Below are 19,277 nucleotides of genomic sequence, written 5' to 3'. Positions count from 1 at the left end.
GTTTTTGTGTGGATGAGGATGAGAGGGAGGGGGGAGAGCGACGAGGGAGGGGTGTGGCCTGTCGTTGGATCCGAGCGCATCCGACGGTGCTAATCCATGATCCGCGTGAGATGGTTTTAAACCAATCAAAACGCAGTACCCCTTTGATGATTTTAAGATCATTTAAATTGGTCATAATCGATTGAAAATAAGATGTTAAAACATGTCTGCTATTTGACGGCTTAAAAAATTTATAAAAACAAATAGAAAACAAAAAACTTTGCATTGTGTCACCAAGTGTGACCTACTTTTTAGTATGAATAACAAACTTTGAATAATGCAAATATCATAAAAAAGTGTCCTCAGAAATAAGTTTTCTGTAAGAGAATTATTTTTCGAGTGCCCAAAATGATTTTTTTTATAAAGAACCTAGCAAATATTTGTTGCAAATTTGGGCCACATCAATTTTATAAAATCTTAGGTCATATTTAATGTTCAGTTGACAAATGGTTGGGTGTTAAAATCTTTGTTCCATCTCTGATGAAAAAGACAAATTTCCACCGATTCAGCAGGAAACGGGTCAAATTTGAACTGCAGTTGTCTCATAGTTTGCTCTTTATTTTTTCCAAAAATCATTTCTAGGTACATAAGTATCTATTTAATCAGAGAAACACCAAAAAAATTCAAAGATTCAACCACTAGCTAGGAACGGTCAAGCCCACCGTTTTGATCGCATTTTGAAACGGGCATAAAAAGTTCAAAAAAATTAAAAAATTGGAAGACCTTCGCATTGCGTCATTATATGTGACCAAGTTTCTAGCAAAAATAATAAACTTGTAATATGGCAATTATTTTAAAAAAGTGTTCTCGGAAACAAGCTATCAAGTGTGAAGATTCATGGTTTTCAAGCCAAATGATCAATCTTATGGCCACATTCATGACATAGTTTTTCAAATGATCTCATATTGTGCACAAGGGTGCATATTGGAATGGCAAACAATGTTGCCTAAGGAAGTTTTCATTTTCTTTTCACGGAAAAAACATTTTCCATTTTTTCAAGTGCCCAAAATGAGTTTTTTGTGAAGGACCTACCATATATTTGTTGCAAAATTGTACCTAATCAATTTTCTAAAATACTAGGACATATTTAATGCATAATTGACCAAATGGTTGGGTGTAAAAAGTTTTGATCCACCTCTAGTGAAAAAGACAAATTTCCACCGATTCAGTTAGAAGCGGGTCAAATTTGAACTGTAGCTACCTCGTAGTTTGCTCTTTATTTTTTCCAAAAATCAATTGTAGGTACATAAGTATCTATTTAATCAGAGAAACACTAAAAGAATTTCAAGATCCAACCACTAGCTAGGAATGGTCAAGCCCACCATTTTGATCACATTTTGAAACGGGCATAAAAAATTCAAAAAAAAATTGGAAAACCTTCGCATTGCGTCATTATATGTGACCAAGTTTCCAGGAAAAATAATACACTTGCAATACGGCAATTATTTTTAAAAAATGTTCTCGGAAACGAGCTATCAAGTGTGAAGATTCATGGCTTTCAAGCCAAATGATCAATCTTATGGCCACATTCATGACATAGTTTGTTCAAATGATCTCATATTGTGCACAAGGGTGCATATTGGAATGGCAAATAATGTTGCCTAAGGAAATTTTCATTTTTTTGGACGAAAAATTCATTTTCCATTTTTTCGAGTGCCCAAAATGAGTTTTTTTGTGAAGGACCTACCATATATTTGTTGCAAAATTGTACCTAATCAATTTTATAAAATACTAGTACATATTTAATGCACAATTGACCAAATGGTTGGGTGTAAAAAGTTTTCATCCACCTCTCGTGAAAAAGACAAATTTCCACCGATTCAGCTAGAAGCGGGTTAAATTTGAACTATAGCTACCTCGTAGTTTGCTCTTCATTTTTTCCAAAAATCATTTCTAGGTACATAAGTATCTATTTAATCAGAGAAACACCAAAAAAATTCCAAGATCCAAACACTAGCTAGGAACGGTCAAGCCCACCGTTTTGACCGCATTTTGAAACGGGCATAAAAAATTCAAGAAAAAAAACAAAAAAATGGAACCCTTCGCATTGCGTCATTATATGTGACCAAGTTTCCAAGAAAAATAATACACTTGCAATACGGCAATTATTTTAAAAAAGTGTTCTCGGAAACGAGCTATCAAGTGTGAAGATTCATGGCTTTCAAGCCAAATGATCAATCTTATGGCCACATTCATGACATAGTTTGTTCAAATGATCTCATATTGTGCCCAAGGGTGCATATTGGAATGGCAAACAATGTTTCCTAAGGAAGTTTTCATTTTTTTGGACGAAAAATTCATTTTCCATTTTTTCGAGTGCCCAAAATGAGTTTTTTTGTGAAGGACCTACCATATATTTGTTGCAAAATTGTACCTAATCAATTTTCTAAAATACTAGGACATATTTAATGCACACTTGACCAAATGTTTGGGTGTAAAAAGTTTTGATCCACCTCTCGTGAAAAAGACAAATTTCCACCGATTCAGCTAGAAGCGGGTCAAATCTGAACTGTAGCTACCTCGTAGTTTGCTCTTTATTTTTTCCAAAAATCATTTCTAGGTACATAAGTATCTATTTAATCAGAGAAACACCAAAAAAGATCCAACCACTAGCTAGGAACGGTCAAGCCCACCGTTTTGACCGCATTTTGAAACGGGCATAAAAAATTCAAAAAAAAAATTGGAAAACCTTCGCATTGCGTCATTATATGTGACCAAGTTTCAAGGAAAAATAATACACCTGCAATACGGTAATTATTTTAAAAAACTGTTCTCGGAAACGAGCTATCAAGTGTGAAGATTCATGGCTTTCAAGCCAAATGATCAATCTTATGGCCACATTCATGACATAGTTTGTTCAAATGATCTCATATTATGCACAAGGGTGCATATTGGAATGGCAAACAATGTTGCCTAAGGAAGTTTTCATTTTTTTGGACGGAAAATTCATTTTCCATTTTTTCGAGTGCCCAAAATGAGTTTTTTTGTGAAGGACCTACCATATATTTATTGCCAAATTGTACCTAATAAATTTTCTAAAATACTAGGACATATTTAATGCACAATTGACCAAATTGTTGGGTGTAAAAAGTTTTGGTCCACCTCTCGTGAAAAAGACAAATTTCCACCGATTCAGTTGGAAGCGGGTCAAATTTGAATTGTAGTTACCTCGTAGTTTGCTCTTTATTTTTTACAAAAATCATTTCTAGGTACATAAGTATCTATTTAATCAGAGAAACACCAAAAAAAATCAAGATTCAACCACTAGCTAGGAACGGTCAAGCCCACCGTTTTGACCGCATTTTGAAACGGGCATAAAAAATTCAAAAAAATCAAAAAATTGGAAAACCTTCGCATTGGGTCATTATATGTGACCAAGTTTCCAGGAAAAATAATAAACTTGTAATACGACAATTATTTCAAAAAAGTGTTCTCGGAAACGAGCTATCAAGTGTGAAGATTCATGGCTTTCAAGCCAAATGATCAATCTTATGGCCACATTCATGACATAGTTTGTTCAAATGATCCCATATTATGCGGGTGCATATTGGAATGGAAAACAATGTTGCCTAAGGAAGTTTTCATTTTCTTTTCACAGAAAATACATTTTCCATTTTTTCGAGTGCCCAAAATGAGTTTTTTTGTGAAGGACCTACAATATATTTGTTGCAAAATTGTACCTAATCATTTTTTTTAAAATACTAGGTCATATTTAATGCACAATTGACCAAAAAGTTGGGTGTAAAAAGTTTTGATCCACCTCTCGTGAAAAAGACAATTTTTCACCGATTCAGGTGGAAGCGGGTCAAATTTGAACTATAGCTACCTCATAGTTTGCTATTTATTTTTTTCCAAAAATCATTTCTAGGTACATAAGTATCTATTTAATCAGGGAAACACCAAAAAAATTCCAAGATTCAACCACTAGCTAGGAACGGTCATGCCTGCCGTTTTGACCGCATTTTGAAACGGGCATAAAAAATAAAAAAATTGGAAAACCTTCGCATTGTGTCATTATATGTGACCAAGTTTCCAGGAAAAATAATGAACTTGTAATACGGTAATTATTTTTAAAAAATGTTCTCAAAAATGAGCTATCATGTGTGAAGATTCATGGCTTTCAAGCCAAATGATCAATCTTATGGCCACATTCATGGCATAGTTTGTTCAAATGATCTCATATTGTGCACAAGGGTGCATTTTGGAATTCCAAACAATGTTGCCTAAGGGAGTTTTCATTTTATTTTCATGGAAAATACATTTTCCATTTTCCGAGTGCCCGAAATGAGTTTTTTTTGTGAAGGACCTACCACATATTTGTTGCAAAATTGGACCTAATCAATTTTATAAAATACTAGGCCATATTTAATGCACAATTTTCAAAATGGTTGGGTGTCAAAACTTTTGATCAACCTCTGGTGAAAAAGAAAAATTCCCGTCGATTCAGTTGGAAGCGGGTCAAATTTGAACTGCAGCTGCCTCAAAGTTTGCTCTTTATTTTTTCCAAAAATCATTTCTAGGTAAATAAGTATCTATTTAATCAGAAATACATGGTTTGATGGCGAGACATCAAGGTTTGGACGGTGGCCGAGGGCTCCAACTCTAGAGCGCATAAGCACGCATGCCCGCCACATGGTCACCGCGTGACCGTGGTGTTGCCATGCGTTCTGGGCGGCCTAGGCATGTCTAGTGGGTTGGGCACTCCCCAGGTAGGTGCTAGAATAAAATTATAACATAATATTCTCGTGAGGAGACCGAACTATGCTCAAACATAAATTAGCAGCCAAGTGTTTGATTAGTAGTACGGAAATGCACATGGCCAATGGGCGTGAGTTTTGGCTGAGGATGATCATATACTAAGAAGAATGTCTTCACAAATTTTTAGGGAAATCAAGAATATATAAATAACACTTCCTTCACAAAGTGTTGCTCTGAACAGAATAGGAAAATGAATATTGTTGAGTTATTTTTGAACTAGGCAAGGAATATTTTTGACATATTTGATGAAGATATGATCCAAACAATTTATGAGAATTTTTTGGGAATTTTTGGAATAACAGAAATATAGGTTGCTTCACAACCTAGGGCAAAAATTGACACATGGACATGACACATAGGCAAAACTGATGAGATGTCGCATAGTCATCACAACCCACCACAATCTACAAGGCTATGACCATCTATATTGGTCGTTAACAACTAGAAATAAGGCAGCAGACCAGCACTGTTTGCTTTATGACCATTTCATGTAAGGAAATTACGACTTTTCTGACCAAAATGGTCGCAATGGTTTAGGGTTTGGAGCCCCCCGAACAGCTTTTGACCAATTGGTCTCAAATGGTCATAGATCTATGACCAATTCTTCTAGGGTCACTGACAAAAGGTCACTAGTTGACATATTTCTTGTAGTGTATCTTGAACCAAAACATGTGTTGCTTGCGAGTACATTCAAAGTACTCATTGGCTTGCCACTGGTTATTTAATTGACCAGGCATGGAAGAACAGGAGTTCGAGGAAGAGTTCGTTGGTGACAAACATGCGAACTAGGATGCTTCCCAGTCAGAATGCATGTAGGGTTAAGGCAGATGGCATGGGTTCTACTTAACGACGAAGATTTCCGCTGCTTATGTTTTCTTTCATGTTCAGCCCTTGAGGCTTCATCAATGTAAGACTTGACCATAAAGGTCATAATTTGTGTAAGACGGTATGTATGGAGGTAAGACTCTTGTTATTCAGCTTCTGTGTGTTCAGTGAGCATTGATCTCTGGGATCACTGTACACGTGCACTCGGTGATCACGACTCATGAGTCGGGGTCCCCACAAAGGTCAATGCCGGTTAAGCCGTTAGCGATGAAGGCTCTGAGCTTTGAAAAAGTGGGCGAATACTTGGCATGTTCCTTTGTGCTGATCTACGGTGGGAGTGGATGTGTGTTGCGAAGCCGGTGGTCATGATAACCCGGCAGAGGATTCTCGCCTGCTGGAGAGGTGTCTTGGCAATAGAACCAAGTCTGGTTCTAGTCCTTGGGATGACTGGGCGGCTTGGCATAGGGGAAACATGCTTCTTTCCTCTTCCGAATTGAAACTCCACCAAGTTCCAAACTGGGCCTGTCAGTAAACTATGTCTAATGGTTTGAGTAATAAAACTCTCTGAACAGTTCAACAGTGGGCTCTTCTTGAATATAAACTTCACAGAAGACTTGGAAGTTGCAAATATTGGAGACAGAATTAGGCCTGATGTCTTGAGGATGAAGTTGGAAGAAGTGCAGCACATCCCGGAAGAATTTTGAACCGGGCGGGGTAAACCCTGGGGTCATATGATCAGTGAAAACAATTACTTCGCCTTCCTTGGGGCCAGGAGGATTATCGAGGCTTGGGACTCTCCAGTGGATGTCATTCTTCTTAGCTAAGGCGCCAGTTACAACGAAATTGTTTAGATCTTCCTCGGTGACCCGGGATGATACCTAGTTGCATGTAGTGAATGTCTTAGTCATTGTTGATGATCTGAAAAGAAAATTTTGCCGGTTTAAGATTCTGATGTTAAGTCGGCCATTGGTTCAAAGGTAAGAACGATAAAGCATGCAGTGTGTTAAGCCAGAGGATAGCATTGGGGTTATGCAAGGCAAACCATTGGTGGCTTAAGAGGGGACTAATGGTACCTAGTGGGTTATGGTTTATAAGTTAAGCCGCCCACGCAGCTATCGATTTTCAGATTTGTCAGTGGAAAAATTGCTAAGTGTTGGACAAACAACTTTCGCAAATCGATGCTATAATTTTGGATCTACAGCAAGTCAAATAATGAAGGAAATTCTAAACCTAAGTTGCGACAGCAGAGCAGTTCATGTGCTTAGATGGGATCTCTCACAAAGAGGAGGTGTTCAAGTATCAAAAATGAGTTCTAAAGTTGATGCCGTGCAAGATGTGTATTAAATGTAGATCAAAACTATAAGAAACAGGGAAGCGGAGATGAACTTCAACAAACTCGCACAAACCCTAATGGGATCTACGATGAGAGAAGGAGAAAAGCATACCGGGGCTGTTGAAACAGTGGAGGCGCACAGACGAGCTCTGGTCCGTTCAGGTTGATGTAGCGGCCGCGGTTGAGGAAGTGGCGAAGGTCAATGGCGGCGGCGGAGTTCGGGCGCTAGAGGTGTTGTGAGGAAGAGGACGAATACGAGGAGGCAAGGGGGAAAATGAAAGGGACCCCTGGCCCTATTTATGAGGCAGAAGGATAAGTGGCATGCGCGGGAATCGAGGAGACTGAAAAATGGATATGGGACAGCACAAATGCCTCGATTTTTGGAGGTTCATTAAAAGTGACACATATTAAGATTTGGGCCTCGTGTGATATTAATATGAGATGATGTCATGGCGGGTTACCACAATTCTAAGAGATGACGTCACGGCGGGTTGTAAGATCCCGTAAGGACATATGAGGAAGGATTTTTTTCTAAGTGTTGAAGATTGATATGAACAAGTTTATATCAACCTGGGGCCTAATGTTGGGGATATGACTATTGGGTATGACCCGACCAGGAGGGGCCAGGTCATACCACCGACGGTTCATAATGAGAAGGCCCAAGAAGATGTTGAAGATGGAGGTTCATGAAGCAAGCTTATCGAAGGCCCAAGACCTGGAGGAGACTTGAGGCCCACGGGCATAAACCGCCATATGTTTAACTTGTATGAGCCGGCCGGGACTCTATAAGCCGCCAGGCATCAGCCTGTGTATATAAAGCGGTGACCCGATGGCGGGTTAAGGCAAGAAACAAGAAGTCGAGAACTAGGTCAAGCATATTCACTCCCTGGTAATCGAAACCCAAGCAATACAACCTAAAGCAGGAGCAGGCCTTTACCTCATTGTGAGGGGCTGAACCTGGGTAAACTCTCTATGTCCCTTGTCCCGTTTTAATCCCTTCAAGCTAACTACGTCACGATGGCTCCACACTTAAGTCCTCATGCTAGGGCACCTGTTGTGACAATTCCACAACAAGAACCAAGCAACACCTCGTTAGTAGTACCTACACACAAAATAACAAATACTTGCACCCAGCGTAAACAAGGGGTTCTCAATCCCTTGGTGTCTAATTGCAAGGCTCAAATCTCGTAGTGATATATTGATAAATAAATACAAAATTAAATCAAGTAAATGAAATTGCAGCACGGTACTTTCGGATTTTTAATATATGGTAAAAATAGACCCGGGGCCCATAGTTATCACTAGAGGCTTCTCTCTTGTAAATAGCATATGGTGGGTAAACAAATTACTGTTGGGGAATTGATAGAAAAGTGAATAATCATGCTGATATCCAAGGCAATGATCATGTATATAGGCATCACATCCGAAACAGGTAGACCGACTCCTGCCTGCATCTACCACTATTACTCCACACATCAACCACTATCCAGCATGCATCTAGAGTATTAAGTTCATAAAGAATGGAGTAACGCCTTAAGCAAGATGACATGATGTAGACAAAGTAAACTCAAGAAATTTGAATAAAGCCCATCATTTTTTTCTTAATGGGAACAATGCAAATACGTGCCTTATCCCTTTCTACCACTAGGATATAGATCACTGCAAGATTGAACCCATCACAACGCACCTTTCCCATTCCAAGAAAATCAATCTAGTTGGCCAAACCAAATCAATAGATAGGAGAGAAATACAAAGCTATAATAATCATGCATAAAAGTGTTCAGAGAAGACTCGAATAATATTCATGGATAATCTGGTCAAAAACTCACAATCATCGGATCCCAACAAACACACTACAAAAAGTGATTACATCGAATAGATCTTCAAGAACATCGAGGAGAACATTGTATTGAAGATCAACGAGAGAGAAGCCATCTAGCTACTAGCCATGGACCCATAGGTCCGTGGTAAACTACTCATACATCATTGGAAGGTCAGCAAGGTTAATGTAGAGCCCCTCTATGATTGATTCCCCCTCCGGCAGAGTGCCGGAAAAGGCCTCGAGATGGGATCTCACGAGAACAGAAGTTTGTGGCGGCGAAAAAAGTGTTTTGGGTGGCTCTCTATTGGTTTCCCGGTTTTAGAGAATTTATAGAGGCAGAGTTAGGTCAAACGGAGCGAAGGGGGGCCCACGGGGCACCAGGGTACGCCTACCCCTTAGGCACACCCTGGTGGCTTGTGGGCCAGTCCATCATCTTCTAACCCCCTCCCGAAGCTTCTAGGGTCTCTTATGTCTAGAAAAAATCGTCAAAAAGTTTCGTGGCATTTGAACTTTGTTTAGTACTGATATACTGGAAAACCAATATATATATATATAGGACAAATTTTCCCTACTACCGGGTGTAGTTACTCCCACTTATATTTCATACGTTTTAGGTAGTATCTATCATATCGGAGAGTATGTACGTGTAGTATGTAGTATATAAGAATGTTTAGGTAGTATATATACTACCTTTTTGGTAGTATGTATCATATTTTGTGCATACTCTATTTCATGTATAAATATGTCCATATTTCACAAATACAATAAAATTATGACCTCACTTGCAATTTTTTCATACAAATCACTTGGGAGTATCTTAGATATAGTATATGTGTTGGGGAACGTAGCAGAAATTCAAAAATTTTCCTACGTAACACCAAGATCTATCTATGGAGAGACCAGCAACGAGTAGAAAGGAGAGTGCATCTACATACCCTTGTAGATCGCTAAGCGGAAGCGTTCAAGTGAACGGGGTTGATGGAGTCGTACTCGTCGTGATTCAGATCACCGATGATCCTAGTGCCGAACGGACGGCACCTCCGCGTTCAACACACGTACAGCTCGACGATGTCTCCCACGCCTTGATCCAGCAAGGAGAGAGGGAGAGGTTGAGGAAGACTCCATCCAGCAGCAGCACAATGGCGTGGTGGTGATGGAGGAGCGTGGCAATCCTGCAGGGCTTCGCCAAGCACCTACGGGAGAGGAGGAGGTGTCACGGGAGGGAGGGAGGCGCCAAGGGCTCAGGTATGGATGCCCTCCCTCCCCTCCACTATATATAGGGGCAGGGGAGAGGGGGGAGGCGCAGCCTTGCCCCTTCCTCCAAGGAAAGGGTGCGGCTAAGAGGGGGGGAGGAGTCCATCCTCCCCAAGGCACCTCGGAGGTGCCTTCCCCCTTTAGGACTCTCCCCTTTTTCCTATATCTTGGCGCATGGGCCTCTAGGGGCTGGTGCACTTGGCCCGTGTAGGCCAAGGAGCACCCCCTACAGCCCATGTGCCCCCTCGGGGCAGGTGGCCCCACCCGGTGGGCCCCCGGGACCCTTCCGGTGGTCCCGGTACAATACCGATGACCCCGAAACTTGTCCCGATGGCCGAAACAGGACTTCCTATATATAAATCTTTACCTTCGGACCATTCTGGAACTCCTCGTGACGTCCGGGATCTCATCCGGGACTCCGAACAACATTCGGTAACCACATACAAGCTTCCTTTATAACCCTAGCGTCATCGAACCTTAAGTGTGTAGACCCTACGGGTTCGGGAGACATGCAGACATGACCGAGACGTTCTCCGGTCAATAACCAACAGCGGGATCTGGATACCCATGTTGGCTCCCACATGTTCCACGATGATCTCATCGGATGAACCACGATGTCAAGGACTCAATCGATCCCGTATACAATTCCCTTTGTCTAGCGGTATTTTACTTGCCCGAGATTCGATCGTCGGTATACCGATACCTTGTTCAATCTCGTTACCGGCAAGTCTCTTTACTCGTTCCGTAACACATCATCCCGTGATCAACCCCTTGGTCACATTGTGCACATTATGATGATGTCCTACCGAGTGGGCCCAGAGATACCTCTCCATTTACACGGAGTGACAAATCCCAATCTCGATTCGTGCCAACCCAACAGACACTTTCAGAGATACCCGTAGTGTACCTTTATAGCCACCCAGTTACGTTGTGACGTTTGGCACACCCAAAGCACTCCTACGGTATCCGGGAGTTGCACAATCTCATGGTCTAAGGAAATGATACTTGACATTAGAAAAGCTTTAGCATACGAACTACATGATCTTGTGCTAGGCTTAGGATTGGGTCTTGTCCATCACATCATTCTCCTAATGATGTGATCCCGTTATCAACGACATCCAATGTCCATGGTCAGGAAACCGTAACCATCTATTGATTAACGAGCTAGTCAACTAGAGGCTTACTAGGGACATGGTGTTGTCTATGTATCCACACATGTATCTGAGTTTCCTATCAATACAATTCTAGCATGGATAATAAATGATTATCATGAACAAGGAAATATAATAATAATCAATTTATTATTGCATCTAGGGCATATTTCCAACAGTCTCCCACTTGCACTAGAGTCAATAATCTAGTTCACATCGATATGTGATTAACACTCAAGGTCACATCCCCATGTGACTAACACCCAAAGAGTTTACTAGAGTCAATAATCTAGTTCACATTTACCATGTGATTAACACTCGATGAGTTCTGGGTTTGATCATGTTATGCTTGTGAGAGAGGTTATAGTCAACGGGTCTGAACCTTTCAGATCCGTGTGTGCTTTACAAATCTCTATGTCATCTCCTAGATGCAGCTACCACGTTCTATTTGGAGCTATTCCAAATAACTGTTCTACTTGGAGCTATTCTAAATTGTTGCTCCATTATACGTATCCAGTATCTCTACTCAGAGCTATCCGGATAGGTGTTAAGCTTGCATCGACGTAACCCTTTACGACGAACTCTTTTACCACCTCCATAATTGAGAAAATTCCTTAGTCCACTAGTTACTAAGGATAACTTTGACCGCTGTCCTGCGATCCATTCTTGGATCACTCTTGTACCCCTTGACTGACTCATGGTAAAGCACACTTCAGGTGCGGTACACAGCATAGCATACTGTAGAGCCTATGTGTTAAGCATAGGGGACGACCTTCGTTCCTTTCTCTCTATTCTGCCATGGTCGAGCTTTAAGTCTTAACTTCATACCTTACAACTCAGGCAAGAACTCCTTCTTTGACTGATCCATCTTGAACACCTTCAAGATCACGTCAAGGCATGTGCTCATTTGAAAGTACTATTAAGCGTTTTAATCTATCCTTATAGATCTTGATGCTCAATGCTCAAGCAGCTTAATCCAGGCTTTTCCATTGAAAAATACTTTCCAAATAACCCTTTATGCTTTCCAGAAATTCTACGTCATTTCCGATCATTAATATGTCAACAACATACACTCATCAGAAATTCTATAGTGCTCCCACTCACTTCTTTGGAAATACAAGTTTCTCATAAACTTTGTATACACCCAAAATCTTTGATCATCATCAAAGCATACATTCCAACTCCGAGATGCTCACTCCAGTCCTCAGAAGGATTGCTGGAGCTTTGCATACTTATTAGCATATTTCAGGATAGACAAAACCTTCCGGTTGTATCACATACAACCTTTCCTCAAGAATCGTCGAGGAAACAATGTTTTGACATCCTATCTGCAAGATTTCATAAATAATGCAGTAATTGCTAATATAATTCCAACAGACTCTTAGCATCGCTACGAGTGAGAAAGTCTCATCGTAGTCAATTCCTTGAACTTGTCGAAAAACATCTTAACGACAAGTCGAGCTTTCTCAATGGTGACACTTACCATCATTGTCTGTCTTCTTTTCAAAATCCATATGTACCTAACAGCCTTACGACCATCAAGTAGTTCTTCCAAAGTCTACACTTTGTTTTCATACATGGATCCTCTCTCGGGTTTTATGGCCTTGAGCCATTTATCGGAATCCGGGCCCACCATCGCTTCTCCATAGCTCGTAGGTTCATTGTTGTCTAGCAACATGACTTCCAAGACAGGATTACATACCACTCTGAAGTAGTACGCATCCTTGTCATCCCACGAGGTTCGGTAGTGACTTGATCCGAAACTTCATGATCACTATCATAAGCTTCCACTTCAATTGGTGTAGGTGCCACAGGAACAACTTCCTGTGCCCTGCTACACACTTGTTGAAGTGACGGTTCAATAACCTCATCAAGTCTCCACCATCCTCCCACTCAATTCTTTCGAGAGAAACTTTTCCTCGAGAAAGGACCCGATTCTAGAAACAATCCCTTATTGCTTTCGAATGTGAGACAGGAGGTATACCCAACTGTTTTGGGTGTCCTATGAAGATGCATTTATCCGCTTTGGGTTCGAGCTTTATCCTGAAACTTTTTCACATAAGCGTCGCAGCCCCAAACTTTTAAGAAACGACAACTTAGGTTTCTCTAAACCATAATTCATACGGTGTCATCTCATCGGAATTACGTGGTGCCCTATTTAAAGTGAATGTGGTTGTCTCTAATGCCTAACCCATGAACGATAGTGGTAACTCGATAAGAGACATCATGGTATGCACCATATCCAATAGGGTGCAACTATGACGTTTGGACACACCATCACACTATGGTGTTCCAGGCTGTATTAGTTATGAAACTATTTCCACAATGTCTTAATTCTGTGCCAAACTCGTAATTCAGATATTCATCTCTATGATCATATCATAGATATTTTATCCTCTTGTCACGACGATCTTTCAACTTCACCCTGAAATTACTTGAACCTTTCAATAATTCAGACTCATGATTCATCAAGTAAATGTACTCAACATCCACTCAAATTATCTGTGAAGTAAGAACATAACAATATCCACTACATGCCTCAGCACTCATTGGACTGTACACATCAAAATGTATTACTTCCAACAAGTTGCTATCTTGTTCCATCTTACTGAAAACGAGGCTTTTCAGTCATCTTGCCCGTGTGGTATGATTTGCATGTCCCAAGTGATTCAAAATCAAGTGAGTCAAAACGGTCCATTTGCATGGAGTTTCTTCATGCATATACACCAATATGACTTACATGGCAGCGCCACAAGTAAGTGGTACTATCATTACTATCTTATATCTTTTGGCATGAAAATGTGTATCCCTACGATCAAGATTCAATAAACCATTCCTTTAGGTGCAAGAGCACTTATTCAGGTTTAATACTAATCTTGATGGTAGAGGGAGCGTGCGATGTTAGATCACATCAAACTTGGAAACACTTCCAACACATATCGTCAGCTCACCTTTAGCTAGTCTCCGTTTATTCCGTAGCCTTTTGTTTCGAGTTACTAACACTTAGCAACCGAACTGGTATCTAATACCCTGGTGCTACTAGGAGTACTAGCAAAGTACACATTAACACAATGTATATCCAATATACTTCTATCGACCTTGCCAGCCTTCTTATCTACCAAGTATCTAGGGTAATTCTGCTCTAGTGGTTGTTCCCCTTATTACAGAAGCACTTAGTCTCGGGTTTGGGTTTTACCTTGGGTTTCTTCACTAGAGCAGCAGCTGATTTGCCGTTTCATGAAGTATCCCTTCTTGCCCTTGCCCTTCTTGAAACTAGTGGTTTCACCAACCATCAACAATTGATGCTCCTTCTTGATTTCTACTTTCGCGGTGTCAAACATCGCGAATACCTCAAGGATCATCATATCTATCCCTGATATGTTATAGTTCATCACGAAGTTCTAACAGCTTGGTGGCAATGACTTTGGAGAACCATCACTGTCTTATCTGGAAGATCAACTCCCACTCGATTCAAATGATTGTTGTACTCAGACAATCTGAGCACAAGCTCAACAATTGAGCTTTTCTCCTTAGTTTGCAGGTTAAGAAAGTCATCGGAGGTCTTATACCTCTTGACATGGGCACGAGCCTGAAATCCCAATTTCAGCCCTCAAAACATCTCATATGTTTCGCGATGTTTCAAAAACGTCTTTGGTGCCTCAACTCTAAACCGTTTAACTGAACTATCACGTAGTTATCAAAACGTGTATGTCAGATGTTCGCAACAACCACAGACAACGTTCGAGGTTCAGCACACTGAGCGGTGCATTAAGGACATAAGCCTTCTATGAAGCAATGAGGACAATCCTCAGTTTACGGACCTAGTCCGCATAATTGCTACTATCAACTTTCAACTAAACTTTCTCTAGGAACATATCTATACAGTAGAACTATAGCGTGAGCTACGACATAATTTGCAAAATCCTTTTGACTATGTTCAGGATAATTAAGTTCATCTTATGAACTCCCACTCAGATAGACATCCCTCTAGTCATCTAAGTGATTACATGATCCGAGTCAAACTAGGCCGTGTCCGATCATCACGCGAGACGGACTAGTCATCATCGGTGAACATCTTCATGTTGATCGTATCTTCTATACGACTCATGCTCGACCTTTCGGTCTCCGTGTTCCGAGGCCATGTCTGTACATGCTAGGCTCGTCAAGTTAACCCTAAGTGTTTCGCGTGTGTTCCGAGGCCATGTCTGCACATGCTAGGCTCGTCAACACCCGTTGTATTTGAACGTCTGAATAAAACACCCGATCATCACGTGATGTTTTGAAATAGCGAACTGTCGCAACGGTGCACAGTTAGGGGAGAACACTTCTTGAAATTGTTGTAAGGGATCATCTTATTTACTACCGTCGTTCTAAGCAAATAAGATGTATAAACATGATAAACATCACATGCAATCAAATAGTGACATGATATGGCCATCATCACTTTGCTCCTTTTGATCTCCATCTTCGGGGCTCCATGATCATCATCGTCACCGGCATGACACCATGATCTCCATCATCATGATCTCCATCATCGTGTCTTCATGAAGTTGCCTCGCCAACTATTACTTCTACTACTATGGCTAACGGTTAGCAATAAAGTAAAGTAATTACATGACGTTTTAAGTTGACACGCAGGTCACAAATAAATAAAGACAACTCCTATGGCTCCTGCCGGTTGTCATACTCATCGACATGCAAGTCGTGATTCCTATTACAAGAACATGATCAATCTCATACATCACATATATCATTCATCACATCCTTTTGGCCATATCACATCACATAGCATACCCTGCAAAAACAAGTTAGACGTCCTCTAATTGTTGTTTGCATGTTTTACGTGGCTGCTATGGGTTTCTAGCAAGAACGTTTCTTACCTACGCATGAACCACAACGTGATATGCCAATTGCTATTTACCCTTCATAAGGACCCTTTTCATCGAATCCGATCCGACTAAAGTGGGAGAGACAGACACCCGCCAGCCACCTTATGCAACTAGTGCATGTTTGTCGGTGGAACCGGTCTCACGTAAGCGTACGTGTAAGGTTGGTCCGGGCCGCTTCATCCCACGATGCCGCCGAATCAAGATAAGACTAGTAACGGCAAGCATATTGAACAATATCGACGCCCACAACTTCTTTGTGTTCTACTCGTGCAAAGAATCTACGCAATAGACCTAGCTCATGATGCCACTGTTGGGGAACGTAGCAGAAATTCAAAAATTTTCCTACGTAACACCAAGATCTATCTATGGAGAGACCAGCAACGAGTAGAAAGGAGAGTGCATCTACATACCCTTGTAGATCGCTAAGCGGAAGCGTTCAAGTGAACGGGGTTGATGGAGTCGTACTCGTCGTGATTCAGATCACCGATGATCCTAGTGCCGAACGGACGGCACCTCCGCGTTCAACACATGTACAGCTCGACGATGTCTCCCACGCCTTGATCCAGCAAGGAGAGAGGGAGAGGTTGAGGAAGACTCCATCCAGCAGCAGCACAACGGCGTGGTGGTGATGGAGGAGCGTGGCAATCCTGCAGGGCTTCGCCAAGCACCTACGGGAGAGGAGGAGGTGTCACGGGAGGGAGGGAGGCGCCAAGGGCTCAGGTATGGATGCCCTCCCTCCCCTCCACTATATATAGGGGCAGGGGAGAGGGGGGAGGCGCAGCCTTGCCCCTTCCTCCAAGGAAAGGGTGCGGCTAAGAGGGGGGGAGGAGTCCATCCTCCCCAAGGCACCTCGGAGGTGCCTTCCCCCTTTAGGACTCTCCCCTTTTTCCTATATCTTGGCGCATGGGCCTCTAGGGGCTGGTGCCCTTGGCCCATGTAGGCCAAGGAGCACCCCCTACAGCCCATGTGGCCCCCCGGGGCAGGTGGCCCCACCCGGTGGGCCCCCGGGACCCTTCCGGTGGTTCCGGTACAATACCGATGACTCCGAAACTTGTCCCGATGGCCGAAACAGGACTTCCTATATATAAATCTTTACCTCCGGACCATTCTGGAACTCCTCGTGACGTCCGGGATCTCATCCGGGACTCCGAACAACATTCGGTAACCACATACAAGCTTCCTTTATAACCCTAGCGTCATCGAACCTTAAGTGTGTAGACCCTACGGGTTCGGGAGACATGCAGACATGACCGAGACGTTCTCCGGTCAATAACCAACAGCGGGATCTGGATACCCATGTTGGCTCCCACATGTTCCACGATGATCTCATCGGATGAACCACGATGTCAAGGACTCAATCGATCCCGTATACAATTCCCTTTGTCTAGCGGTATTTTACTTGCCCGAGATTCGATCGTCGGTATACCGATACCTTGTTCAATCTCGTTACCGGCAAGTCTCTTTACTCGTTCCGTAACACATCATCCCGTGATCAACCCCTTGGTCACATTGTGCACATTATGATGATGTCCTACCGAGTGGGCCCAGAGATACCTCTCCGTTTACACGGAGTGACAAAATCCCAATCTCGATTCGTGCCAACCCAACAGACACTTTCAGAGATACCCGTAGTGTACCTTTATAGCCACCCAGTTACGTTGTGATGTTTGGCACACCCAAAGCACTCCTACGGTATCCGGGAGTTGCACAATCTCATGGTCTAAGGAAATGATACTTGACATTAGAAAAGCTTCAGCATACGAACTACACGATCTAGTGCTATGCTTAGGATTGGGTCTTGTCCATCTCATCATCCTCCTAATGATGTGATCCCGTTATCAACGACATCCAATGTCCATGGTCAGGAAACCGTAACCATCTATTGATTAACGAGCTAGTCAACTAGAGGCTTACTAGGGACATGGTGTTGTCTATGTATCCACACATGTATCTGAGTTTCCTATCAATACAATTCTAGCATGGATAATAAACGATTATCATGAACAAGGAAATATAATAATAATCAATTTATTATTGCCTCTAGGGCATATTTCCAACAATATGAACATACTAAAAATAATAAAGTAGAGTATATACTACCACATGATAGTATATGAGAAACGGGTGTAGCTACACCCGGTAGTAGGATGCATATATATATATATATATATATATATATATATATATATATAATGACATATAATTGCATATAAAACATCCTAGATTGGTACTATAATAGCATGGAACAATCAAAAATACAAGATGCGTTGGAGAAATATCGCCCCGCAGACCGCCAGCGCGGCCCTTGTGGTGGAACAGAAAGAGTGTGTCCATGCCAAGGAGAAGCCTCTCGCGCCTTCACCCGCCGAGGCCACCTGCGATCCTATGGATCTTGCACCAGTGCCTGCCAAGGGCGAGCCGCCTAATGAGTCTCCCAAGGCACAAGTTGTGTCTCCTGCAATAACGCGCTCGTCAAGCACCCCATATACTTTGTTAGCACGGTGCCGTGAGATGCTTGCGAGCGGTACCCCATGCAGTAGAAGCTTCTCGTCTCGCTCCTCATAGCCTCCAAGAAGTTGAGCCACTGCTTCTAGGGCCATCCCATCAAGGTGGTCACATCCTTCCCGTTGGAGTAGATCCTACGCCGCTCCAACTCCACTGGTTGCATCGTCGAATGGAACATTGGGTTGCAGCCCTTCGACCTAGAGTTCCTCACCATGAGGACGATCAAGGGCACATCGCTGGCGGACTTCATGGCAGAATGGACAGATCCCCACCAAGATGAGCCTCGCAATGAAGAATCCCTTCTACATGGGAAGAACGCCCCTCGCGACTAGACCATGCACTTCAACGACGTGTTCTCACGACAAGGCGCGAGGGCCTGCATGGTGCTCACTTCACCAACAAGAGATAAGTTGTACTACGCTGTGCAACTCTGCTTCGAGCATGACGACAAGGTCTGCAACAACATTGTAGAGTACGAGGGACTCATTGTCGGGCTCAAGGCCTCCATCACTCTTGGCATCAAGTGCATCCTCATCGAAGGGGACTCGCATCTCCTTGTCAACTTCTCCAACAAGATCTACAAACCGAAAGACGAGCACATGTCCGTCTACCTTAAGGAGGTGCACAAACTCGAGAAGCACTTCCTGGGCATGGATCTCCAGCACATCCCTTGCGGCGACAACAAGGAAGCTGACGACATC

This window comes from Triticum dicoccoides, chromosome 4B (assembly GCF_002162155.2).
Source record: "Triticum dicoccoides isolate Atlit2015 ecotype Zavitan chromosome 4B, WEW_v2.0, whole genome shotgun sequence".
NCBI lineage: Eukaryota > Viridiplantae > Streptophyta > Magnoliopsida > Poales > Poaceae > Triticum > Triticum dicoccoides.
Note: the sequence above shows the minus strand (reverse complement) of the source record.